Below are 19863 nucleotides of genomic sequence, written 5' to 3'. Positions count from 1 at the left end.
TGGGTTGTTGTCTGGAAGTGCAGCCCTAGCTTTAAGAAGGAGAAGGAGTCAACCTGGAAATCTGTGAAGTTTATAGCAGCTATGTTTGAAGATTTAGGTGAATTAGACTGGCTGATCTAAATAATTCCCTATCGGAAGCTTTAGCTAAAGCCAAGACTGCCTGTTTTAGATTTGTACGAGTATACAACGAGATTACAGTATTTTACCCTGTTATAAAAGTATGGGTGTTTTTGACTGTGCTGTGATTCCTTGCGCTCTTCAAGGAAAGCCGGTGGGAATTTTTCGTATTGTAGTTTAGCYTATTGTAGTTTATTGTAGAAAGCTGTCCTTTCCAGGTCTTTGTCTCAGCAGCAAAACAGAACCTGTACATGAAAACAAGGAAAACAAGGTTAATAATACGTGCTGCAATTATCTGATCTTTATACATTTTTAATGAGAGAACACACAGCTAGCAGAATAATTTAATGAGCAGGCTGGCTTTTAGAGCAATGATTTCACTGTGCTAAAGCACATCAACTTTCTTCCAGAGGAGGAGCCTCAGGAAAAATGGAGAAGATTTATGTTAAATGCTCTAGAGAGAAGGAAGAGATATTTAGGCAGAATTCTGTAAAATTCTGGAAGAAYAGGGTAAATTTTAGTTATTATGATTTATTAGATAGGAAGCAAACTTTACCATCATCTTGCGGGAGGGCTCTGAGAACATTTCCTCATCCTGTGGTATGCTGAAGCTTCTTCAACTTTCTCAGACTGCCATATGCATTGATGGTGCTCAGTACCTTTCGGGATGTCACCCGGTTAGTGACCTGAATTAACATGCTGACTTCAGTTGTGTTGTAGCAGCATCGTTTATGTGTGCAGTATACAATATAGTTGGGGTTTTAAAATTATTTTTCCCCTTAGATTAACAGTTGGTGAGACAGAAATAAAATGTTCTCTTCTTATTTATCCTTTGATAGCCACGTACATTGCTATAGATACTTGTATTCAAATAGGGTGTTGATAGAAAARATAAGTATATGTACTGAGAAAGATTAAAGATCAATTTCTTACAGAGAAATCAGGTAGAATTGCATATTCTGATCAGGATTTCTTTTTTCCTTGCTGCCAAAAAGAATCTTTTCAGTGGTGTAATTTTGGGGGGAAAGTTTCAACATTCCTTAATCCTAGGAAGGAGTTACACTAGTTTTAATAGTATTGCAGCAAGTAGGCCCTTCTAGACCAACTGTCCATCGCCCCTCCCATTTTTCAAGGAGAAGTACAGGACATGTACTCAGAACTSCTGATGTCACCTCCCAACTGCTCACAGCTGACTCTGCTCAGAGGAGGTTGATGCCATTTCCCCACTCCCTGGCCAAGTACTAGCTGGAGACCTGTGSCTGGGTTGTTGACACATACTCAGTTCATGAACCAGTTATTTTTGAATGCTGCAGTCTTCTAAGTAAAATCATCCTCGTGTCTTCTGAGAATTTCAAGCTCTRCTAACAAATGAAACACATGTCAGTGTGTAGTACATTATTATTAGAAATCCATAGGGTATTGATATGTATGCTTAACTCTCTATCACTATTGATGCTTAAATGTGTTGTTTGGGTGCAGACTGTTTTAAACATGTGAGGCAAAGACTGAACTAAAAGCAAGTAAAATAATATTTTTCAAGCTATAAAATGCGAGACAAATATTTAGTTTTTTCAAATAAAGCTATTTTCATGCACRGCTTTCAGAAAAAACTTTTCAGTCTCCTGTTTTGAGACAGCCTCTTACTTTCAGATAAGTTCAGTGTCTGGTTTCCATACCTTGACRATCACAATATATAGAGTTATCCTTGTTATGCCTGACTACCAAAGTGAAAATTTGCATTCATCACTTAGTCAAGTAGTTTGTATCAAACTAATGACAGACAATCAAATGACAAAAGGATAAAGAAAATTATTTKCTGGTCAAGGTGCATATATACTACAACTTTATGCGGTTAGGTAAATGTACCTTCATCTTGGAGAGTAGAGGTGGTAGTAAATATTCTGTATTTATATCTATTGTGTAAGTAGTTGGTATTAAAAGTATTTTGGACCAGATTCTGGTATCTCTTTATTTAGTAGTATCTTTTCTGCCTAATTGTTCCATGTATTTCATCAACGCTATTAGTGTGGTAACCTTACTGTGTGCAGTCTGTCTGTTTTCAAGGAATAATTACTTTGTTTAGAATTAGTCTCTTCATTTTCCTAAGGTAGAATTTTGTAATGAGTTAGAGGTCCTGAAGCATAATGCTTGACTATAAAGTGTTTATAAAAGCAAATCACCTTCTTCATTTGTCACTGTACATTTTACAGAAATGTAAGATAATTATGTGCTCTGATTTTTAATTATTTTTTTTTCTGAGCAAGAAAACTGGCTCAATGTTGCATAGGATTTTAGGCACTTGGATCTCACCTCTGATGTGAATGAATCTTCTCTGTTGCTCCCAAGTACGTCAGAAATTATCTGTACTATGTCTATTTGTAAAAGCTCTGTAAAATGTTATTATTATACTGAGGCGAGTAAAAGACTTAGTGACTAATTGAAATTACTTATTAATTATTTTGCATACAGTTTTAACACATTGCTAATATTTAAATTTCACRTGATAGCTATTAGTGATACCTTGCTTCCTAATGTTACTAGAAATTTCTGATTTTGAGGATTGTTTTTTCCCTGCCAGGGAAGAAACAATTTTTTAAAGTCAAATATTTTTTTTTTTTTTTTTTAATATGGCTGTTACAAAATTTTAGCAAAAGAGAACTAAACCGCTTGTTTTAGAATTTGTTAGTATGTATTTTCTTTTTGAAACCTTTGACTGTGAAGCTAATTTGATACGTTTAATACAATGTGGCATGGTTAACTAATGTGCAGCAGTGCTATGTAACCGGTCTGTAAACAGGCTGAAATTAATAGCCTGAGGAAAATAAAACTCATTTCAAGAGAGTGTCAGTGCTGAAAACTAGTTCAAATAATAGCAGTATTAGCTGTTTGRCTAATTAAACTAATCTCCTTGTACATTATTAGCAAATGCAGTGACAGTTGTTCGTTATTGATATACAGAGTCTTCTTTTTCAAAAGTCTTCTTTTAAAAACAAACTTTTCGGCTGTTTGGAGTCGAGGGTGCATGAGGAGAAGGAAGTTATGCAGGCCCTTTCTAGAATCTGCCAACTTCTTAATCACCACAAATTTTTTATTATTCTTTTGTAACAGGGCCGTTAAAACACTGAGCTCTCTCTCTGAYAATGCCGGCAATGCCAAGTCCTTCGTTCAGTATTTCAGGCGTGCTAAAAAAAGGAAAACTCTGGGGCTGTCAAGATAGTAGAGCATACCTAACAGGGGATTATATGCAAAATCCTTATAACTAACACAAAGAAATACTAATTATGTGGGGGACTCTCTGTGCTACTGATGATTACTAAAGCTGTTGAGAACTGTCAGTGTGCAGTTTGCTGCTTCTGCAGAAGACTTGTAGGATTCCTGGAGTCAAAAGCCTGGCAAAGAACCTGGTGGGCTTGTGATACCTGAAACTTTGCCAGTTAGGAGAACTCAGCTGTAAACAAATTGATAAACACAGAGGTTCACACTCTTTTTATTATTTATTTTCTCTCTTTTTCTTTCTTTTTCTTCTCCCTCCTTTTTCATACCTAGATACATGTCCACAAATACATACGCACATACATAATATACACACGCTCATAAAAATACTATTTTTCATCTTTGTGATTTTTGTACTACAAAAACAATAGCTAATAAAGACAGGGGGAGGGATTAAGTGATACAGTCGTTGCACAAAGAAATGGATAAGAMATAGGAACAGATGGTTCATATCCAAGTCTATTAATTTTTTCTATTTTAGATCAATGATTTTTTTTTATCAGTTTCTGAGTGGACGATAAACATTTTGGGAAGCGTTTTGGGAAGATTTGAGTGTCACACATTGCTGAACTCATAAATAGAGACAAGGTCAGTCTGGAGGTTCATGAGCTGTAAAATCTTCTCTCCTGCAGGGAATACAGCACCTCTGACAGTAGACAGAATTAGAGAATACAAGTAAGGAAGAATGCAGAAATATTTTCCCGTGATATTTTTATGGAAGAAGAAAGCTAGGATTTTTTTAGAAAAGCCTTTTTCTTTTGTGGGAATTCTGAAGGCTCATTTTTAGGTTTTTTTTTTTTTTTGTTTGTTTGTATATGATCACTTTTAAGAGATCTTGCAAATAATTGTTTTTTGGTTTTTTAACCCTGTAGTATTCTCTCCTATCCAGACTGAATACTTTTAAGCTTGAGTTTCTGAGGAATTTTATGTTGTTGTTTTGGGGATTTTTTTTCCCTAATGCTCTGTTAGATATGCTTCAGGTATGCCAAATGGCTCAGTCCCCCAGACATCAGTTTCCTAAATCTATCSTGATTTTTGCACTTTATAGGTATCATGGGCAGTGTTTTGAACTTAGYCTAAAACTAACCTACAATTTCCAAATGGCAAGGTCTCCATTATTTTCCATTGCTCAGAGGGATGATGTTTCAAATGCTGGGTTTCAGCATGTCCAGTTTGTTCCTTCACAATATCCTTTGGCAGCTCCCTGTGGGACACTCCTGCTGATGTCCGGGTGGGGAAAGTGACTGCCTTGTACGACAGCAAAGCCCTGGTTTAGTCCATTTTTTATCAATTTTTGGTATTTCCTTCCACTTTCCAGACTGCCTGCAGTGCTGTTATCAGCAGCTATATGCATATTTCAAGCCTAGAGCTGCATTGGTTTGTCAGCAGATCCCTCTGGCTGTGCCCCTGGCAGGACAGGCAGGCTCACTGCTGGCAGGCGCGTACCTCTGCGCCCAGTTAATGATTCCGGATTTCAGCACTGCCTCGCTCTTATTTACTTAAAAGGCTSTGATAACACGTGTGGGATTTCCCTGACGGCTGTGTTCACCTGTGGCGCAGCATCCCCTGCTACACCCTCTCTCTGCTGTGAGGAGACCAGTGCCAGCTTTCCCACCTTCRTCTCCTCACCCTGTAGCCAAAAAGCAGTGTGCCCTGGGGCACCTTCTCCAGCTGGCAGGAGGCTTTTGCAGGGGAGGACGCCGGTGCGTGGGCTGCTGGTGCTGGGGATTGCAGTGCTGCAGTCCTTATTGGCATGCTGAACATGCTCTGGCAGCACGGCGCGCCACTGTCCTGGAGTCTAGTGCTTGTCTTTTAAAACTTTTTTGCTTTGTGTGTATTTTTTTTCACAATTCCCTTGTGTATTTTAGTTCCCCTCTGCTAATGCAGGGAAACATTTTGGGGATGGATTGCTTTATTGCCATAATTTTAAGGGAGTTTGGGTAGTGGCTAAAAAACCCTAAGATTTTCTCTGTCACATTGGAGAAGGCATGAAAGGCTTTGAAAGTGGCCCCACTGAAGTGTTTATAAAGCCAGCACACTTTCCAGTTCCCCCCCTCCCTTTTTTTAAAGACCTCATTTAATGCTCAGGCCTGTGCAGTGAGACCACTTTCAAAGGCTTTAGTATCCACAGTAGCAGCTCTTTGAAGTGGAAACGCCAGCGGGGAACAAGCCTTCAGCTTAATCCTTGGTGTAAAAGGTCCTAAGTGGTAAGAAGCCACAACACCCCTCTCAGTGGGAGGAGCTGGAGAGCGATACCTGGAACTGAATCTGTATCCCAGACCTGCACCTCTGTGGGGCATGAGGGATGCAGTCCCTCTCATCTCTCTGTTTTTTCACTCTAGCTCTATCCCAGTTTCTTTCCCCAGTTTCTTGAGGAAGAGGGTGCAACTGAAAGGGCTCGAGAGAGTAAGGCCTGAGYGCAAACATGTTTGTGCTTAGGTGTGTTTGCTCTCTCAAGTTGGTAAATCTTTCCTCGGGAGTGCAGAGCTGGTGGCACAGCCTGGCTGCTGGTCCTTGTGGGCAGTCTGTCCACTGAGGTTCATGGTGGCCCCAGGTGCCCTTTGGCCCAAGGGGAGTGAAGGAGATTGTGCTTTTTGGTCACCAATRAGTCATTTAAGTGCTCGAAGCTAGGTAGGATAAGTCTGCCATCTCTGAAATCCATTTGTTTGAAATAGTCGAGGAAAGTATTGAGTTTCTTTTGGTGGGACTTTGAGGATCAGTGTGCCCCTATGGATTTGTAACCAGTCTTGGTTGCAGAACTAGGCCACTTGTAAGGAGCTGCCATCCRAAAGTGAAGAATGCAGAAGAATTAACTGGGGACAGCAGTGCCTTGACTGGCRTGTGGGGTGAGCTACCAGGGGTGAGGAGCTTTTTGAGGAGGGCTTTCTTTCTCAACTGTAGTAGCCATTGTTTGTTGACTATTTAAATAATCTGATTTTTAAGCTGAAAAGTTATTTTTTAACTTGTTGGTATTTTTGACCTTCAGCACATCACCTAACTTCACCCTTGTGCTGTTTGCTGTGTGCARAAATTGCTGTCTTTTCCATGGTTTCCCCACTGGTAAATGACTGAACACCCCTTGCCTCCTAGTCAGAATCTGGTGGTCCTCATCATCAGGATATATGAATTTTGTATTCTTTCTGTTGTCAAAAGCCTCACTGTTGCCTCTTTGTACATATAAGCCTTTCTACAGTGCTGATGGTGCTGTTACTGTTCTCTCACTCTTTTATCATTCCAGAGTTACATGCTCCATGACTACACACAGTAGTGTAATTCTTTTCTGCTTGCCTTTGATAGTGCCAAATTTTCTGCTTGTTTTATACTCCATCAGCTGCTGAATATTTTGCGGAAATCTTCATTGAATTGCCTGTAATGTGCATGTGATCTTTCCTATGTAGCAGTGTCTTGTTGGAACCCAGTGTTACATGTTTACCATTCATTATATATCTGTTTTTTCCCCTAATCTAAATGCATTATTTTTCAATCTTTATGTTAAACTGATGTCATTTTATCACCTAATAAACTCATTATCATGAGATCCTTTTGTAACTCTTCACAGCTGGCTTCAGGTATGACTTTGCAAAAATTTTATGTACACTGCAAACTATCTTATTTTTTTATGGCTATGTTGCAAAGCAGAGAAGGAAACTCTCTTGGCAAACCTAATTATGAAAATTACAGTATATTATTAGAAGTAAAAGCATGATATTTAATCTTCTGAGTTTGTTGTGAACTTCTGCACTGACTTCAGTCTTGATACTGTCTGCAAACACTTAGCACTTTTAGCTGCTCTTTTAAATTYCTTTTAACATCYATAAGGCCTAAGTCATCACAATAAYTGGGTTCCACAAAAATCATCAGGTTGCAAAGATGATTAATTTGCTTTCAATTTGCTTAATTTTGAGCTTTTGGGACTTGTATTGCCTAGCTTTCATACCATTGTCAGAATTGTACTCCTAAATAAAATCTGACAGTCTTTGTAAACATATTTGTAGGTGATAAGGTTTTATGAAATGCAGTTGTTGTTTTCAGGCTTCCAGTGAAATAGGCAAGAGGTAGCTGCTGCAGTAGTGTTCTGTAGTGGGTATTTAAACTTGAAGACTTGTAATAGAAATCAATATAATGTGGTAGTGGTTTGGGGGGATTCTTTGGAGTTTTGTTTTTTCTTTTTTGGGGTTTTGGTTTTTGGGTTTGATGGTTTTTGATTTTTTTGTTTGTTTTTTTGTTTGTTTATTTCTTAAAGATAAATGAAATTAAACAGACTAAGTAGTAATTTTTTGCTTTGGTAAAGATAACAACCTTTATCTCACTCCTCTGGGTCTCCAATTACCAAAACATCAGCATACTTTTCACTTAGAGGAAAGGTAAATGTGATGATTATCATCTTGAAAGTGCTTTGTTGGAAAGTAAAAATGGTTTTCCTGAAAGAGAACCTTAAAACTGGTGGGCAGGTTTCTGCTGTTCTGATTTCAAAGTTTTTTTATTATTATTATTTATGTGGCTATATTGACTCCAGTTTTGCAGATAGGAAATTTAGGTTGCATTGTGCAGGATTTTTCTTTAATTTTTTTCCTAATGTACTGYTTGTGTGGTGAAAAAATATGGGACCTTTGTGGATTTCCATTCAAYTTTATAGAGCCATAATAATTAAATTTCCCCCATATGTAAATTGAGTGAATTTTTTCTGTAAGAAACTTTGAAAGCTTAGAGCTGGAATACTGGATCTTTGTTGCCTCTTTTCTGCCTTTTCAGAGTATAATAGCGTTTTCTTTTTGGTTTTGTTTTGGTTTTTTTTTCTTGTTTGTTTGAGTTTTGTTGTTCTTTTGGTTTTGTGGGGTTTTTTATTTGGGTTTTTTTGGGGATTTTTGGTTGTTAGTTTGGTTTTTGGGCTTTTTTTTGTAGCAGACAGTCCTGTTCAGTTGCTATAAATTGGTACCATAGTTGCTACAGTTTCAGGTGATGGGTGGARGGATAAATGTGGAGAAGAGCCATTYAAGTGGGTTTTCAGRGTTTCTAGAATTTATGCATTGTAATAAAGCGGGTATCTCTGTGAAAGCCAAATATTGGTAATTCAAACTTTGCAGCCTGTAAAGTTGCAGAGGATTACTGGAGGGCATAACTTGGACCGAGAGTGAGGTGGTTCCTTTTTTTTTTCCCCTTTTTTTGCCTTTTTTTCTTGAGTTTTATTTTCTGGTCTGGTTTAATTTTGTCTCACCTGTTTTATCCTTGAAATGTATGAAATTGAAGGAATTCCTGCCAGATGTCAGGGGCCAGAGTGCATACAGGCTGAAGGTTAGAAGTTATAAMATCTCTTATTTACAAGCTAAGCAAATACTGCATTAAAATGAGGCAGGTTCAAAACACACATTTAAGTAGTTTTTGAAAAAGAAAGTGTGTAACCATAACAGTAGTGGTCCACTTCTTATGTTTTTATACCTTTTGTTTATCTCTGAGTGGTGTTGATGTCACTTGTTTGACCAAATCCAATTTATTTTTTATTTTTTGCTATTTRTTCACTTTGTAGCACATAAATTTTGATATTGTCTTTCAAAAAACGTTGTATATCAAGGTGGTATTTGTGCATGGTTAAAGGAAGCTCTTGAATTATGATTTAACAGAAGTTATGCAAGGCAATACATATTGTAAAAGTGCAAAACAGTGTCTTTAAATATCCTTTTGGCACTAAGCTTGAACTACAACAAATGAATTAAGCCTTTGAAAAGGACAAAAATGTCGAGACTTACTTCAACCAGTCCAAATTTTCCACTGCAATGTGAGCAGAAAACTGTCTCTTGCCAAAAGCCAGTTGCTTGTGCGTAGTTGTCAGGAGAGTCTCCATTGCTTTGGAAGTGCTGGCAAATGCCAGGCTGTGCTTACCAGTTCTGCCATTCCCAGCAGGACAGAGAAATCTCTGCAGCTACAGGGAAGSAGAGATAGTAGAAAAAGGTCTGGAAAAGGGCTCTGTCAAAACATTTATAGGAAATGTGTTCAGTTTGCACTGCAAAACATTGCRATTCATTGTGTCAAAGGATGAAAGTACTTGATTTTTCAACATTTTAAAGAGTTTTTTCCTACTGCTCTCTTTTCACAATAAATAGTGGAGTTAAAATAGAGACTATAATTTAAATATTGAGAAAATTTTTGATTTAAGGCAGGGACATGCCTGGCTCTGGGACATAGACTAACACTGCCTAACCTGTCAGTATGGCTGCCTGAATTAATTCCCTTTTCAACTTTTAAGCTAAGACAAATTAAAACAAATACTCTATATGTTGAAGCTGCTTTTTAAAGATACTGACTGGATACTTTTTATTGTGGTTTGGTTTTTTTTTTTTCCCTCCAGAAATCTGAATATAGTTTATATCCCCTTTTTTTGTGTTACAGACAACTGAACTATGCACATGGCAGAAAAATTAGTATGAACTCATCCAATTTCCTTACTGTAGGTCAATAAACTTTCTGAGTTTATTTCTGCATAGCCKGTGTTTAAGTACTTTATCTCATGTTCGGTATAAATTAAAAAAAAAAAAAAAAGGGTTCTTTTCTAAAATGAAAATGAGTTAAAAAGTAACTTTCTTCAAGTGGCAACGGGTGGTGAGCTTTTTGGACTGAGGGAGACGTGTTACACAAATCAAAACAACAGATCGATATGACCCATTTTTATTGGGTCACTGGTTCTTAATTGGTGCCCAAGCAAAAACGAAGGTCAGTAGCAGTACTGCACACCAAACCCAAAATTCGTCATCCTGGGGATCAGAAAAAAAAGTGTTTACTTCGTAGGCAATGTCTGCAGACAGTTATTGTGCATTCCTTCCAGTTGTAACTCCATTATTTGCCTCAGGATTGAACAGAAGTATTCAAGATTTCCAGGAAAACAGACACTCACCAGAAGTTGCAMGTCACATGAGAAAAGCTCTTCTTTGCTTGTCTGCCATTGGTTGCAAAAACAATTTTAGAAGAAAAACATTCTTTTTCTGAACTTGTTATAGCAATTTGACAATAGAATAGTGGCTCAMTAAATGCAAATTTATTTGATTCCAGAGAGAATGAGCTTGCATTATGTGTTGACAGATACAACACGGGTAGCCTTTGAAGTTTGAWATATTGGTTTTGTTTGTGTTTTATTTTTTTGTTGTTAATTCATTTGTTTTTTCTTGTGGACAAATAAATGGCTTTTGTTTTGAGAAGAAAGTTTCTTACTGTCACCTTCATATAAAACTTGATTAAATATTTTCTTTATTCACCTTGGGGGAATAAAGATAATCAAGCAGGAAGCCATATCTGCTTTTACAACACAAAAAAGCAACCTGCCTTCAGAACAGACCAATAACCTGTTAATACTAATTTTTTTTCTTCAAGGCCAAGCCAAACCCCCATTTCTGGTTTCTTCTTAACTGGGAAGCATCTTTGAAAAAACAGCTTTTAGTGGGCAATTTCAGGTGCTGTCTGAATGTTAGCATAAAAATACTATTTAAAAAAATATAAAAATAAATAATCTTTGAAGGCACTATCTGCTATTCTGTAGGTGACTTCAAAGTTAGATTGCTGTTCCATCTTTTTAACTGCTGTAAGATAGGAAGTATTCTGGCATAGGTGCCTAATCAGGCTTTCAGTATGTCCTGTGAGATACATAAGAAATAAAGCACTTGCATATGTTCTGCTTCATGAGGATTTCTTTAGTTTTGGAAATAAATGAAACTGATGTTGTGTGTTACATGCACGCTACTAATGGAGTGAAAGGGGAATTGAATGTGATAAAATGGACTCTGATGAAGGTTTGYTTGGGCAACCCTCTGAGTGCTGAAGACGCTACTGAGGTTTTTCCTTTTCCCTGCTGAAAGCACTTTGCCATTGTGATAAGCTGCTTCTTCTGAAATATATTTGAGATGCTTGTGAAATGCTTTGGGTTGGACAGAATGCAAGAGTGCCTTGCTTGGGTTGCTTTGGGCAGGCTCTCAGGTTTTCTTTCTTCTCCACTTAGTTGCTAAGAAAGATCCCTGCTTCCTAGGTGATGCCACTTGGGGTGCAGGAGAAGGGGTCTTGATGTTTCTTCCTCTTGTAGGTTTTAAAAGTCTTTTTCTCCAAGCTCCGCTTTTGCTGGAGCCTTTAGTTTGACACATTTGGGAGTACTGATAAAACAACACMAATTTTTTAAAGGGGTTTTGTAATCAGTCACCTTACTCCCCAGCTCCATTTGTGGTTTTACAAATTTTTGTAAATCTCCAAAGTAGTCCTGAAGTGTTTCCTYCCATATCCATGCTCCTCTCCTGAGAGTCTAGGCTTGAGTCAACAATTGTGAAACCAGTCAGGCTTCCTCTTGGTATCCTACTTTTCAGGCACATGATAAAGGACATTTTCTGACAGAGCAGCGTTTAAAAAAGGGATTGAGCAAATCCATGGAAGAAAAATCCAGTGAGACCTATTAAATACAAAGATATCAGTTATAGGTTGTTGGGAGAAAATGTAGGGAAATTACCATTCTCTGCCTGCCCTGATTCTACACTCTTCTGAAGACATCTAGTATTAGCCATAGTTGCAGGCTGGATTTCAGGCAAGATGGGCTCTTTGGCTCATCTGCTAAAGTCTTCCTTGTGTGTGTTGTTATCCTGTACTCAGGTAAAAGGTGGAGAAAACGGCGCAGCAATGCAGGTATTTTATCTCAGARCAGTGACGCTGCTTGAATTTCATGTAGGAAATCTGTTCAGCAGAATGGGTTTAGTACTTAAGAGGCAGTTGGAATTAATAACATTAGGTAGTGCTCTTGCTGCCCTCACTTCAGGAGTTTTGTTTGGATGTGCCATGCAGTTTCCCAGARCTGGGTGTTTTGTTGGACTGTATTGTTAATAATGCTTTTGGCAGTCTTAAAACATGTGCAGCTTGTGAATTCAACATGTCTTTAATTTACATAGAGTCCTTGGTTTATTCAGAGTTATCCTTGTCTTTCAGTGCAAAGGGATGCTGTTCATCACATAAACAAATACCTCGGCAAGAGTTCTGCCTTCTTGGCTTAGTGCAAAACTGGACTAGAGAAAATAGAAAATTTACAACAGCCTGAGTTCTTTTAGACCGTGCTCCTGTGTAACAGCATGTTATCGGTACTTTGGCAGGTGAGAACAGTCATTTGATCACACGTTCCCTCCATGCCAGTCTATAAAAATTTCACACTACATAAGCACGCTTTTCTATAAATATTTTACAGTCCTAAAAAACCATAAATACAATGCATGTCTGCAGCTGGGTGTGAGTGGAAGATCCAAATGCACTGGGGTACCCTTTCCTAGGGAATTGGGTTTGATTAATAGCTGTTACGTGCTGCACTCTGCCAAAWGCAAAACATTTGTGTCCACGAGAGGCCAAGTGGTAACGTCATTGCTGCCGGGGATGATTAACTCTGCTTGCCGAGGCACAGAAAGAGAAATTGCTTTTGCCCTCTTGTCAAGGTGGGAACAGAATTCCGTGTATGAAATTCATACACCTAGAGGATAAAATCATGTTAATTTGGACTTAAAAAATTGTTTAAGTTGGAGACTGAGAAGGTACAAACCAAGAGAGAAGGAGAAGGTAAAGTGGAATAGAATCAAAACGAAAGTAGTTTAGTAGAAGAAAAGTCATTTCTGCAATTGTATTTTAACTGAAGCATAATAAGCATTAGCTTTTTCAGCATGACTTCGAAGCACTTTGATATTAGAAAATACTCTTGTGGGCTGTAGTTATCCACAGACCTAAAGTTCAGCAGAAATACTTCATGGTCCATTAGCAAAGTAGTACAGTGGGTTGCTGAAAAGGTCCCAGGCTGTGTTTCACAGTCAGTGGTACACCTTCCTCCTCACCTGCTTCCCTAGGGACAAAGGACATTACTGTTATTATATTGTAAAGCCAGCTTCAAAGGGAACCGGCAGGCTTTAACAAGGAGCTCATTGCCATACTGTAAATAGTGTGGGACATACTAAAAAGCCTGAGCCTGGCACATTAGTGATCATGACAAGGAGAATATGGCTCATTTAGCAAAACTGATTTGAAGGTCAGGCTCAGTTTAAATAAAGCAGATTGGTGTTTTCTAGTCTGTCCCCGGACTTCAGTCAGCTTAACTAAAATAGTTGGGATCGTCTCTGTGTAAAGTGTTCATCTGAATTGCAGTTCACAAGTGTTCCTGTCTGATTGTATAACAGGCAAAGAGAGATGTTGCAATAGTTAATCTCCAAGTCAAGCAAATAAAATAAATAATGGTTCTTTTGTAAGTCATGACACTTCTGACTTCAGCTGGGTTCATGTCGAATTAATACAGAACGGAGGATTAGAATTTTAGTATTTTTGGCTACCGGCCATCTGATCAAACCAGTGGGCTGCTTCCCTGATACGACAGTTCTGGCTTTTTYCTCATTTGAGCAATACTGGTTTCTTCAATGCCAAATGCAAGTTGCTTAACAACTTAAAGTGGAAAAAAGCCCTGAAAGTGATTAACGAAATGTTTGTAAGTTTCATTTGAAATGTGTAGAAGAAAATGCATTTCATCATGCTCTACTGTAATTGAATGACTTTTCTTAAAAATGTTGTGGTGACAGAAGGATTTCCCATTCATATTTGCGATCAAAGAATGGATAATGTTTCATGTAAACCTGTTCTATTTTCTCTTGTTTCCTGAATTTAGAGATATTATTTTTTGTGACTTCACAACAGTTCAGAGAAGAGCCAAAGCCTGATTCTGGTTTTAATGCTGTCTTTTTGCATAACTGTGCAGACACTGCTAAACTGTACTGGGCATTGTCCATTCTTACTAGATATCTAGTATAAGGGTACATATAAAAAAGATGAATATTAGAAATAGGTTTAAAGACAAGAACACAAAGCAGGAAAATTTCCTGCATGTTCTTCATTTAAGGTGTAGTTTACTCAAATGTGATTAACAAACATGCTGATTGTCACATTATTTGTCTGTAAAATTACTTTCTTTTTTATTTAATTCATGTGAGCATCTTTTGACGTAGGATCCTTTTTGGGTTGGCTAGTGGGGAATTTTGCACAAWGAGGCTTAAATTAATGTGTGATGCCTGAGAGCCAGGCAAGTCCCTTGCTTTCCAGGGACAGGAGGCAGGTCCTGTGGGATACAGCACTGTAGCTAAAGGATCTTGCAAAGAGGAGCCAGGTGGGGTGCCACAGGTGGGATGCCAAGGTGGGGTGCCACAGGTGGGGTGCCCTGTCCTGCCTGCTCTGCTCCTTAGTCCATCAGGAGCGAGGATGAGCAGGTGGACACGTCTGTGTTGAGTTGGCCAGCACATGCGAGGCAGGGGGCTTTATGCTGCTGTGTTTGTATTATTCTGTGCCTGATGAGGCAGATCAGGACAGATCCAGCTGCAGCCTGGGATTAAGCTGCAGCCTTGCTTTCCTCAGCAGGGAGTTTGAGGGAGCTCAAGAGAGAACTTCACAAGGGGAGTCGAGGAAATGGCAAGTAGCTGAAATKTAAAGCAACAGTGGAGTGCGCTCGTAGGGTCGTGGCTGTTCTTTGGTGTTCAGCTTCTCTTCTGTTTGCAGGAGGCCTTGAATGCTATTTAAAGCACAAACAATAGAGGGGAGAAAAGACATTTAAGAGTGTAACAGTGAGGTTTAGTTGAAAAACAGAAGCAAAGTCCCATTGCCTTTTGGACTAAAGCACTTGCCAGGGTCTCCTAAACAGGTGTCTGTGTCCTGAATGATTTGAAAGTGGAGTCCACTGTGCAGCTGCAAACAAGAGGTGTGACTTAGTGGGATTTGAATGCCTTTTCCTGGCCTTAAAGGGTGAGGGTTCAGCATATATTCAGACTTCAAATACCTGTATTTCTGTTGTTAATGTTCAAGATATGTAACTTGATCTGGTTACAGAAGCATTCCTATGTGTTAAACTTAGGCAGGGAATCTTTCCACTGGGTTTTTTTTTTTTTTTTTTCTGTAAACATAGAGAAATGCAAAGCAAGTTCTTCTGCAAATAGGTCAACTGCTGAAGAAGCAGCAGCCTTTTGAAGAAGCACAATTCTTGTCAGTAGTCTGAAAATGTATCTGTAGAGTGGGACACATTGGTTAATCCTTGTTTTTGGATGTACTGAGGCACCTGSAGATGGCTGTGTTTTGTCCCACAACACCTGATTTGACCCAGGTAAAATCAGTGATTCAAAACTAGTAAGTCCAGGCTGAAAGTGGATAAACTATTATTACTTAGAGATGAGTTTATTTCCTGAACAAAAAAAAAGGCACATTATGAGAATCTGAGTAAAGGTAGTATGTGGTCAAGACATTGCTGGTTTGTGAACTTGTGCTGTGCAGTGTGAAGCTCGGGATGTTTACGGTTAACCCTGTCTGAGGGTAAAGTGGCTCTTCTGCTTCCAGCTTCCAGCCAGACCTGAAAATTTTGGCATGAAATTCTTTGTGCCTGGTGTCTGCTGCAGGGTCTTTGTTTTTGTTTCTTTGTATAAAAGTTTCTGAAATTTAAGACTCTAAACATGATTTTCTGGGAGAAAGTGAACTGTCTCTGAAGAKTGGCACTATATGCATGCTTTATTTGTAAACTGAGTTTTCAATACATTCTTTTGGCATTAGAGTACCCATCAGGTCAGTTTTGATGGCTGTAGGTAAGTCCTGAAGGTGAGTTTTATCCCACCTGAGTTCATGGGTTTAACTTAATTTGGGCAGCAGTCTATAAGTCAACATGCTTCTCCCTGCTAGTGACCTAGAGAATGCTCACCTTGCTTTCACAGCATAGCAAGTCTTTGGGGTTTTGTTTTGTTTGGGTTTTTTTGGTTCTTTTTGTTTTCSAAATTATCAAACTTTTAAGGCTAAGTATATTTAGTGCATGTCTTCTGGCTGGCTGGGAAAGGAGAGTTTATATACTTCAAGCTGTACAGTCCCCTTTAAGTACAACTGAGAGTTTTCTAACTTCTTAATTCTTGAGTTTCTGGTGTATTTATAGAAGAAATGTGTGGATCATGTTGATAAATTTTGACAGAAGAGCAACAAATTGACCCCCAGTGTTGACATCTCTTTCTGAAGATTTTAATGTGATGAATAATACAGAGTGCTTAAACCTTGGAAAGTGTAAAACTGTTTTCACACCTTTTGAGTGGACTTAGTGGTTCCACTAGAGATCTGTGGTGAGACCATGTGAGGACTCTGCTCCTTTACTGGAAGTCATCACCTGCAGAGATGACTTTTGAAGATGAGGTCTTTGCTCATTACTACATGTTATCTACTGAAGCATGAATACATCATGTCCAGGAAGTCTCAGCTTCACCATTAGATACTGCATAATCCATTGCCTCATAATCTGTCTGAAAAGTACAACTACTGTACTAAAGCACCTCATATTTTGTAGAGAGCAGGAGCTCCTATTTTCCAGCTGAGAGATCCAACTGGTTTGTAATAGGGCAGGGCTTTGTACTCACTTGCAATTTCCAAAGATGCTGGCTGCCTCATATTTCTCTGAGAACTTTTTCTGGGTGCTTCTGGTGTCTGTGTGCTTTGTCTCATTTAATAAGTAAAAGGATTTTTCTTTTTCTTAACCTTGACAAAGGTTAAGAAACTACTCTMCTCCTACTACTCTATGCCTTGCTAGTTTTCTGCAAAAGGGAAGTGATGCTTACCTCAAAAAGGATCCAAAGCCAAATAGCTTTTACAAATGTGTCCATGAATATCATTTTGCTTGGCATATGGAAAGCTGTATTTGTACATGTGCATTCTTGATGAATTTCACTGATTCGACCATATTAGAGACAGAAAATAAAGTGTAATAATTGTAAAAAGACAAAAAGAAATTGTTCTTATGTTGAGTGCTTTCTTCAGCTTCAGTAAGAATATTTTGCAGCTCAGTTGTCAGTTTGTAAGTTTTGATAGTTTAGCTGCAKTGGAGAGTGTTGTCTTGAGTTGGGATTACTAATGATAATAATAGAACAACCAAATAAAACCATGGAGCAAACAGAACCTTCAGCCTGAATACGGGACACTGTTGGTGCTGAGGGCTTTAGGCTGGTGAGGTACGGTTGGTTTTGGCAGGACAGCTATGGCTGCTATGTTAGGACACAATTAGAAGTTAGAAGTAGTGGGAGGTAGAGCAGAGTTTGCATTTGCTGGATCCAGTGGTTTTCTCCAGATGGGTGGGTTTTGCAAGACACAAGGCCTGGGAGGCATTTTATTGAGGATTATTATTATTATTATTATTACTGCTACTACTGCTACTATTGTTATTATATTTTCTTATATAAATTCCATTCTTTTCCCTTATTTGCTTCCCTGTTTATCCAAACTACTGGATTTTTCCCTGTAACCACACTCTCTTCTGCTTTCCTTYTAAAATTTCTTCTTGCCCTTCTCTCTTCCATTGTTCACATCTTTTCACCCTCTTCCTTCCATTTCCTATGAAGTCTCTCCCTTCCTTTCTGTTTCACAAGCAGTCATTTCCTTTTCCTGCCTTCCTCTCCCATTTTTTCCTTCTCTTGAGCACTTTCCTTTTATGTTGAATTCTACCTTTCTGGGCTTCTCCCATAATTTTATTCCCTGGTTTGGCTTTTCTCTCTCTTGTTTTGCATCCCTCATGTTCAGGCTTTCAGGGTGGCATTTCTTTGTTCACCCTGCTGGTGCAGATGATAGGCAGAGGAGGTATGACAACACCTAGAATGTGACTGCAAACACGTAGGTCATGTAAATGGTAGGGGTGAAGCATTCCAAATTATTCTCTTCTCACCATGTTTGCCCTTGCCTCCTACTGAAGGCAGTCTCCTTCAAAAAGGACTCCATTCTGTCTCCTGAATTTGCACCAGTAGAAACTCCTGAGGCACTTGGTGACTCTTGAGAAATCAGATGGCATTGTTATGTTTGACAGGATGTGGATTTTTGGGACAAACTTTTCATGCTTGCCTTTCTTTAGAAAATCTTCATGTAGGTGAAGRGTAAGAAATACGATGATACTATTTTTCACTGTTCTACCCTCCATCCCCAAATGCTTTTTGGTATGAATCCTTGCTGCAGTCTCACAATCTTGTATGTGATTCTGCTGTGCACTTCTTTTTTAAAAACCATGGCTACTGCCATTTCTRTGCTGTATGCTGTTTGCTTTGCTGCCACGTGCCATGTCTGGTTTTTTTCAGTCTTAACACCTACTACTTGAGAAACAACTTTGTCAATTTTATGGCATGCAGCCCTGCAGAGTATTACTACTTGTGACTTTCAGCAATGTTCGGTATAACATTTACCCTTTTCCCCAAATTTCCGTCWGTCTCCTCCATCTATTGCTGAAAACCATTACTGACATTTCTGAATTGGAATGTGTGGCTCTAGGRAGAGAATTTCCTCTTTTGCATTTAGCCAGCTAAATCATCAGCCCAACAAGCTATCAGCTCAACAAGCCCTCGTGGAGAGGCTCTTCTGGTCTCTCCTCCTCCCTTTCCTTTTCATCAGTTTAGAGTATTTTCTCACCTTTTTGTATGCTTTCAGTTTAATCTCATTCTTCATTGATGCTGTCAGACAACATTGATGGAATATTTARTTTGAGGAATTTGTGATTTATGTACTGTACAATAATTGCATAGAATTATTTCAAAATGTACTCATTCTATTGCGACTCGTTGTTCTTTATGACCAGGTAAAGCTATCTAAGTGTCATCCAGACCCATCTTGTTGCACATTGGACTTGAAACRGAATTTTTGAGCAATTAGCATTGCATTGACTTTATTCATGGTAGCAGTAGGAAATTTTGGTGTAAGTATTGGTCACAGAGTAAAACCCCTTCTGGTAACATTACTAAGTATAGAAAAGCATTTTAATGTGAAGGCCCAGAAGTCAGAACTGGAATCTGATCCTGGAACTGGGTGTGAGTAATTCTTACTCACATTACTAACTATACTGACTTCAATAAGACAGGTGAATTCAAGCACAGAATGATAATTGTTCTGACATGGAAAAGCTGACAATGTTTTTAGAACTATTTTTATTGATGCATTTTAAAATCTTTCTTRTTCCAGTCCTTCCCCTTTTCTTTTTTCTTGCACAAAAATAGTCCATCAACTGTTTCTGGCTGGTATTTGCAAAGTAAAATTGTGTTCCTTTGAAGCTGAATAGAAGGAAACAWCATGTTCATGGTTTCACTGTCTACATATAAAATATAGTTAGCGGTTAAAAATGTTTATAGTATCTAACCSTTTGATTTTCAGATCTGTTTTTCTGTAAAATGTCCTAGGTATTTTATAGTCCCCAAATAGTTTAAGTGCTGTATTTAAATCTTATGTTTTGATGCTGAACAATGTATTTGCAGAGGTACATAAAAGCTAATTAAATCAAAGGAAATATTTAGATAAAGACTGCTTCATATTAGAAAGGACTCATTAGARAATGGTGACTTGGAGCCCTTTCATGCACCCTTTATGAAACTGCTTCTAGGTTAACAGGAAAACTAACTCTATTGTCTGCATATGGAAAGTTTTTTTTTCCCCTGTAATTTTTTCCCCCTGGAGAAA

General features: G+C 38.4%; 1 protein-coding gene across 7 annotated transcripts in view; it reads left to right on the top strand.

Annotated features, from left to right (window-relative positions):
• Positions 1–19863, top strand: part of MBNL2 (muscleblind like splicing regulator 2) — a 106333-nt gene that overhangs the window by 17049 nt on the left and 69421 nt on the right. The window lies entirely within an intron of this gene.

Source organism: Malurus melanocephalus, unplaced genomic scaffold (genome assembly GCF_030028575.1).
Source record: "Malurus melanocephalus ecotype Western Australia unplaced genomic scaffold, MMel_1.1 scaffold_61, whole genome shotgun sequence".
NCBI classification, from domain to species: Eukaryota; Metazoa; Chordata; class Aves; order Passeriformes; family Maluridae; genus Malurus; species Malurus melanocephalus.
Note: the sequence above shows the minus strand (reverse complement) of the source record. Positions and strands in the feature narration are given on the sequence as shown.